The sequence below is a fragment of the Maylandia zebra genome, linkage group LG10, assembly GCF_041146795.1.
Source record: "Maylandia zebra isolate NMK-2024a linkage group LG10, Mzebra_GT3a, whole genome shotgun sequence".
Taxonomy (NCBI): domain Eukaryota; kingdom Metazoa; phylum Chordata; class Actinopteri; order Cichliformes; family Cichlidae; genus Maylandia; species Maylandia zebra.
In genome coordinates, this window is record NC_135176.1 from 18,480,797 (window position 1) to 18,488,048 (window position 7,252).

The window sequence follows — 7,252 nt, forward strand, 5'->3', positions numbered from 1 at the left end:
GCAGGCCGTAAACACTGGCGCCATCTTGACCAATGATGGGTCTAAGTGCACTGTTACATATAAAATATTAGACCTATTTCAGAACCCGTCCAAAATGAACTGTTTTCTCTTATAAAGGGAAAACAAACCAGAAAAGCTCTTGCTCCCAATAAAACAATATGATGTAGGCATTAGAACTTCCGGTAACACGAGATTCAGCGCTGTCGTCACTGCTTCTAGCTTTAATTAAATGCTGATGCTTATCTGGTCTGAACTCAGACTTAAGTGTCACCCCCTCTGTTCATTTTCCCTACATCATATTTGCCGGTTGCCCACAAGTGCTCCACAATTCTGGAGAGTCTGGGATCAACTGGCATAGTTCCACCTGCTAAATACACAGAGAATTTTGTTAGCAACTGCAAAATTCACACAACACTAATGTTCTCCATTAACCACTTCCTAAACACTTCATGCCAATGTTTCATCACTAGATTGTAAATTTCTTCTCCAGGTCTGCACTGCTGCACTCATTTTAGTCACAGACCCAATCACTTTACTCAATTATATTGTAACATGCTGTCATGTATTTTACAAAGCAAGTTTATTTTCATATAGTCAGAGGTGTATATCAACCTCACCCATGCATCAGAAACAGGAAACTCGGTTTTTTTAGTCTCTACTCTAACAGACTCTGCTACATCCTGTTAACTTGTGAGATCAAACCATCTATTCCTAATCTAACAATGATCACCTAATTTTCATATCAGTTCATAACCCACATAACCCACTGTCCTGTCAACCCAAGTTGACAGGACAACAGAAATGCATATTTGAAATATTACCACAAAAAAGAATCTCCTTCATACAGTAAATCACTTGTATTGCTCAATCAGCAGAAGACATCTCACAATTTACTATTTTAAAACTACATTTATTGTCTCATCACTGGTTGGTCATACCAGTCTATTTTCCTTTTCACAGAAGTCAACCTGTTGTCCTGCAGCTTGGAGAGTTATTTCTCAGCGATGGATAACCTCAGCATTTGATAGCAAGTGTCTGTTAAATCTACACTATTTTGGCAATCAGAGGACCAATGAGCTGTTTCTTCTTATCTGTTCATTCTTTTCTTTTCGGTCTCTTCTTTTGCTGCTTAACTCCCAGCATGGCAAATGCAAAACAGATGGTCCTCTCAAGTCCATTCACACACAAGGATGTCACTGGTGAACTTCCCAGCTTGTGATTAAGAGTGCATGCTTCCATCCACGATAGTATTTGTACATGCTGCTGAACCTTTCAGAGTTTTAAGTCAGTGCTGCTGTCTGTTCACCAGCTGTTGATTCTTGAAGTTGACGCTGTTGGTCTGGAGCTGCCTTTTATCTTCAGGAAGAGATTGACCATCCTTAAAGCTTCTTTCCAGGATAAGATGTACATCGAGATGAAGCTGTGAAATTTCAGCCAAAACCTGGCCTGGGTATCATGCCAATTATGTTAATCTATCATTTTGACCCGGCCGCTGTGCTCGTGAAGGAAGTTGATCCAGGTCCGTGGGCACCTGTACTAACAAACTAAGACATTTATTTAATATCCTTCTCATCACTACTTATTGACACTTTCATTCTGTGATTCTTCTATCCACATTTTAAAATGTCTCTTTCTCGTCATTCGTTGCACTCACATCAGCCAATTTCCTTCAGACTGCATGCAGACACTTTCACTTCCTGTCACATACACACACACTCTCCACGTTACTGCATTTCCTCAGTTTCTACACCCTTTTTTCTTCGCAGTAGCCCAATTGACACAATTCTTTAGCAGAATTTAACACAATCCTTTAGCACAATTAGCACACTTCTTTAGCCAAGCAGCAATATACAAGCATTATCTCAAAATTACTTGTTGTCGACCATGTTTTCCTGCTCAACTCCAATTCTCTGTCCTAGGCAAAGTAGTGGACTCTAACCACTACCATTAAATATTTTCATCGCAGCGAAACAGTCTGTCAGAATGTTCGCCACCTCACATAGAAGCCACGTATTTACAATTTTAACAACAAGAATCACACAATTCCTATACACTCGTTGAATTCAACTATATTTCCGGCCGTGCGCCCAGCGCTTCTTTTTAAGATTATAAGCACCCAAGCTCAGTTCTGCTGTCCAAAAAAGGCAAAAAGGGGGTGGACTCTAACCACTCCCAGTGGTCTCTTAACCACTAGCGTTTAACGGGGTCCCAAGTCCCTGAGGTACGCCAACCTGGATCTCCGGTCCAACCGGTCACGCTAGGCGTCCGTAGTCAGGTGGGGATACCAATCCCTGAACTTTGCATTTATAGGGAGCCCGGCTTCCAAAATACTTTAAATTCTGTGTTTTTTAAAAGCGTCCAACGCTTCTCGGAACATTTATACGTCAACCTGTAGATCTTTGCAAAAGTCTCTTGCTCTAGTGTCCATACTCGACTTGCCCTGAAACACTTAGACATCAACCTGTAGTTCTTAAGAAACGTCTCTTGGTCTAATGTTTCAGCATTACTGAGCCAATTTAACAGTGAAGATCGTTAACTCAGCGAACAGATAATTTAGAATTCATCCAACTTTGGTTTAACAGATGGTGCTTACCTTTAAATTCTATTGGACCGGTCCTCTGTTCGCCTCATTTCATGATCCACCTTACTATTGCAGAATCAAAACATTGGAGATGTTAGATTTATGTTGGCACAAGCATATGTGAGTATATGTTTCTAAGCTTAAATGTACGGTGGCTGGGAAGTGCAAATCACATTTACAACATCAACAACAAAATAACATTTCCGAAAACACTTTTACATTAAAAAAACAAAAACAAATAAAAAAATTGACAACAAAATAACATTTAAGAAGACACTTTAACAAGTCCGCAACAAATTAACAAGTGGCTCTTGACGGAAAGGGATTGTCTGAAATACCGGAAGTGACTCAACGATAGGGCTTTGGAGTTGACGTAACGCTGCAATGTATTGTGGGAGACCATTGTCAATCAATCTAGTGCCGTGTCTCCTGTACAGCAACGGTCCCCAACAGGACCGGTACCGGTCCGTGAGTCGTTTGGTACCAGGCCGCGAGAGTTGAGGCTCGGGCGTGAAGTGTATGGTTTTCAGGGTTTTTAATCATTAAGTCGGTTTCCCTGGGTCTTTTCCCGTTTTGTAGTTGTGTGTCTTATTTTGAAAGCATTATTTACACGTTACCATAGCGACCAGAGAGCATTAAGGGGCAGAGAGGAGGATGTTATTCTCAATGTTGTTGGCGCATTTCAGGAGTATACTGCTAATAAAGTTACACAATTACACAGCTGAATTCGCGTTTATTATTATATTTACAAAATACCACAGTTTTTGTCTTTGTCTGTATCATTTTATTTTGTTGTATTTATCCGCAACACCTTAAAGGCCGGTCCGTGAAAATATTGTCTGACATTAAACTGGACCGTGGTGCACAAAAGGTTGGGGACCGCTGCTGTGCAGTATATAGTGCGTTTAGCTTGTCAAATTTACATAAATCTTTGATCGCCAGTTGTGTGACTCTGAAGTGATGTACTGTATGTTTGTAAGTTTTCTCCTCAACAAACACAACAATGCCAACGAAACGTTTTGCACGGTTTCATTCCATGTCCCAATTGGTAGTTTTGGTAGTCAGGGATCAGTCCCCCAGGGCCTCCATTCCTGGCCACTGCCCGGCACATAATGCACCCGACCCCTACGATGCCTCCTGCAGGTGGTCTCTTTTTCGGGCTAAGGCCTGGCCACCAGATACTCCCTCTCGGGCACCCTCCCCAGGCCTGGCTCCAGGGCAGGGCCCTGGTAACCCTATCCCGTGCAGGGTGAACTGTTCCCAAGGGGTTCTTCTCATAGGGGTCATCTGAATCACCCTTTGTCTGGTCCCTCACCCAGGACCAGTTTGCTATGGGAGAGCCTACCAGGGGGCAGAAGCCCCCGGACAACATAGCCCCTGGGATTCCTGGGACACACAAACCCTTCCACTTCACAGGAAAGGTAGCCATATGGTAGAGATTCGCAGAGGGGAGTAGCGAGTTCCAATGCATTTATTTTATTAAGGATGCAAAAGCATACACAGTGAACATCTATGCAATTTCTTGTTTAGGGTATTCCTGTGAGTTTTATTCATACACGTTTTCCAGCTTTATCCTTGGAACAGATGAGACTGGCAAAGGAAGAACGTCAGACAGAGTAGTCAGACCCTGTTCATCGAGTGCTGGTTCAGAAAGGCTAGCAGCCGGCTCTCTGTCCTCAGTTAGAACAGATCCAAGAACATGTCTGTGAAGGTTCTCAGTCATCCAGGTCATCGTAGTCAAAGGAGCTGTACAGTGCAGCGAGGAATGCCCAGACCTCTACATTGGAGAGACCAAACAGCCACTTCACAAGCGCATGGCACAACACAGAAGAGCCACCTCCACAGGACAAGACTCAGCAGTCCATCTGCAGCTTAAGGATAAAGGACACTCTTTCGAGGATGCCAATGTTCACATTTTGGACAGAGAGAACAGATGGTTTGAAAGAGGAGTGAGAGAAGCCATCTATGTCCACTGTGAGCGACCATCTTTGAACAGAGGCGGGGGTTTACGACACCAACTCTCTGCCATCTATAATCCAGTTTTGAGATCCCTTCCCAGACGCCTTGACGCCCACTCACATCCTGGGCCATCTGACCTCAGGAATTCGCATGATAAGGTGGGGCCAGGTTTCACAATGAACACACCCGAAACTCTGGCTGATTGGGACCCACACCCAGTTTCACACCTTGGCTCAGGCGATTAGAGGATCATCAGGGGGTCCTTTTGTCCCTCTGTGGGGGGTTACTCCCACTAGGTTTATATCTGGAACTCTCCACCATTTGACCTTAGAACTGAAGAAGCTTCTCGGATGAGAGGTGAAACGTCTTCAAGCAACTTAAAGAAGTCCAGACGCTTTTCTTTGCAAGATCCAAGAACAGTCTCACTCAAGTTCACTTCCTCCAGCTTATGAGCTTGCAACCTGGTAAGAACACTGACAGAAAACACATCAGGGTGGGATTTCAACAGCTCATCCTCTCCTAGGATACAGCTGGGCTTATCCACCACTTCAGGAACAGGGAGTACCTTGACCCCAGCAATATCATTTCCCATTATAAACTCAACACCCTGAATAGGAAATAAGTTTCTCACTGCAACCTTGAAAAAACCAGAGGCTAACCTCAACTGTTTATGTTTAAGAGCCAAACACTCAGAAACTATATGCCCCACTTTGTGACAGTAAAAACATTGTCTATCAGACTTGGAACCCGAGGAACCCCTAGGTTGTTGAGGGTGCGGCTTTGTGTCCTCTTTCATTTGTTCATGATAGGGTGATTCAGATTTACAAACACGCTTTTGTGCGTCAAAGCAAATTCTTCTGCCAGGACAGCTGCCTCTTGCAAAGTGGCAACTTTTTGTTCATTCAGGTACAGCACCGTATGCTCAGGAACACAGTTTTTGAATTCCTCCAACAATAACAGTTCACGCAGTGCGTTAAACTCTGAAACTTTGCTTGCTTGACACCACCTATCAAATAGTATCCCCCTTTCCTTTGCAAACTCAAGAAATGTTTGAGCAGTGAATTTCCTCAGGGTCCTGAAACGCTGCCTGTAAGCTTCAGGGACCAACTCATAGGCTGAGTATAGCACTTTTGACATTGTCATACACAAGACTGTCCTCAATAGTGAGAGCTGCGCATACTTCCTGTGCTTTACCAATTAATTTGCACTGAAGCAAAAGGGACCAAACCTCCTTGGGCCAATGTAAAGCAATGCGCTCAAACACATTAAAATAGGCCTCCACCTCAGTCTCCCTGAATGGTGGAACCAGGGCAATGTTTTTGCCTACATCAAATGTTGGAGGTGCAGGAGCAGGGGGAGAATTATCTGAGGGATTACTAACGTTATCTTCATACTTCACTGAAGGTGGAGCAGAAGGCTCAGGAGACAATTTGTTAGCTTGCAACTCCAGCTGGCGCAACCTAATAGATGTCTCAGCTTCTAGCTGCCGACACTTTAGCTTGAATTCAAGCTCATCCTTACGTTCCCTTTCTTTGGTTCAAGTTCAAGACGAGCCAAACGTACCTTTAAGCGTGCACCAACACTGGGATTACTGGATTCAACAGAGAAGGGCTCAAACCGTGGAAGAGAGGCTGGGGGTTTTCCCCCACCTGGTTTGACCACAGTAGGTGTCACTGTCCCATCCCCAGTACAAACCTCAGGCTGATCAGAGGTTTCAAAGACCGACGCTGCATCCTAGTGTCCGCGTCTAAAGGGAACACACCTTTCCCAACCAACCCACTGACCACAAGAGACTTTAACTCGTTCTTCTTCATGGTCTTAGCCACAGTGTGTGTGTGTATATATATATATATATATATATCTCCACTCAGTCTCCAGTGTCAGCTGCTCACTCGCTCTCCACTCAATCTCCAGCGCCTCCGGTGTCACTTTCAGCTCAGTCTCCAGCGCCTCCAGTGTCACTTTCAGCTCAGTCTCCAGTGCCACCTGTAGTTCAGTCTCCTGTGTCACCTGTAGTTCAGTCTCCTGTGTCACCCGTAGCTCAGGCTCCGGTATTACCAGTTTCACTCATTCACTCTATGCAGGGAGAAAGTCTTGTTTCTACTCAGGGTGCTTTTCATGGTTTAGCCGCCATTGGCACAGTTTGCCACTCCAGGGCTTCCCCAGAGGCTAGGTCTCAGTCCCCAGCTGATTCTGGACCCCTGAAGTTTAGTGAGAACTGCACCATGTCAGCGTTGCCTGGGCAGAGCCAGTGCTCAGTGCAGTGCCAGTTGCCTTTATGTCAGCTAGTGGACTCCATGCCTGCTGGGTTTGTGATGGCTTCTGCTGGAGGGTCCGAGGGACCACTCCGGCCTTTGTCTCGTGTCTCCGCTGGAGGGTCCGAGGAACCGCTCCGGCCTTTTTCTCCTGTCTCCGCTGGAGGGTCCAAGGGACCGCTCCAGCCTTTGTCTCGTGTCTCTGCTGGAGGGTCCGAGGGACCGCTCCGGCCTTCGTCTTCTGTCATCGCAGGAGGATCCAAGGGATCCGCCCAGCCTGCAGCGCCACCGTCTCCGGCTTCCACGCCGCCGCCGGCAGCGCCACCGGCAGCGCCACTGTCTTCCACGCCGCCGCTGGCAGCGCCACCGTCTCCGGCTTCCACGCCGACGCCTGCAGCGCCATTCTCAGCTGGTCTAGCCTCAGTGCTTTCAGCCTCGCCTGCAGCAGCGGCTTCGT